This window comes from Arachis stenosperma, chromosome 4 (genome assembly GCF_014773155.1).
Source record: "Arachis stenosperma cultivar V10309 chromosome 4, arast.V10309.gnm1.PFL2, whole genome shotgun sequence".
NCBI lineage: Eukaryota > Viridiplantae > Streptophyta > Magnoliopsida > Fabales > Fabaceae > Arachis > Arachis stenosperma.
Window position 1 is genome coordinate 51551991 of NC_080380.1, and position 878 is coordinate 51552868.

Genomic DNA, 878 nt, shown 5'->3' on the forward strand with positions numbered 1-878 from the left:
CATGAAGAATTATAGGTGTTTTCATAGGGTTCTCCCATGTAATTCACCTCTTCCATTGAAGGGTTCTTAGGATCATAAGCTCTTCTTCAGATGAAGCGTCCTTAGTACCCCTGGTGCAGCTTGCATTCCAGACAGACTTGAGAAATCAAATTGACTTGCTGAGTCATATTTTGTTCTGAGCAGTATGGCATTCAGAGTATCAATCTCAAGAACTCCTTTCTTCTGATTTGTCCCATTGTTCATAGGATCCTTTCAGAAGTGTACATGAATTGGTTATTTGCAACCATTTCAATTAGTTCTTGAGCTTCTGTAGGCGTCTTCTTTCAGATGAAGAGATCCTCCACAGAGCTATCCAAAGACATCTTGGACAGTTCAGACAGACCATCATAGAAGATACCTATGATGCTCCATTCAAAAAGCATGTCAGAAGGACAATTTCTGATCAATTGTTTGTATCTTTCCCAAGCTTCATAGAGGGATTCACCTTCCTTCTGTCTGAAGGTTTGGACTTCCACTCTAAGCTTACTCAATTTTTGAGGTGGAAATAACTTTGCCAAGAAGGCATTGACTAGATTTTCCCAAGAGTTCAGGCTTTCTTTAGGTTGTGAGTCCTACCATATCCTAGCTCTGTCTCTTACAGCAAAAGGGAATAGCATAAGTCTGTAGACTTCAGGGTCAACCCCATTGGTCTTGACAGTGTCACAGATTTGCAAGAATTCAGCTAAAAACTGATGAGGATCTTCCAATGGAAGTCCATGAAACTTGCAATTCTGTTGCATTAGAGAAACTAATTGAGGCTTAACCTCAAAGTTGTTTGCTCTAATGGCAGGGATAGAGATGCTTCTCCATAGAAGTCGGAGTAGTGCAGTAAAGTCACC

The 878-nt window shown here is 40.7% G+C and overlaps 1 non-coding gene across 1 annotated transcript; it reads left to right on the top strand.

The window, feature by feature from the left end:
- Nucleotides 1-416: 416 nt before the first annotated feature.
- On the top strand, nucleotides 417-524 carry LOC130977509 (small nucleolar RNA R71). The gene has a single exon (XR_009085198.1). It is a non-coding gene; the product is annotated as a small nucleolar RNA R71 (small nucleolar RNA).
- Nucleotides 525-878: the final 354 nt, after the last annotated feature.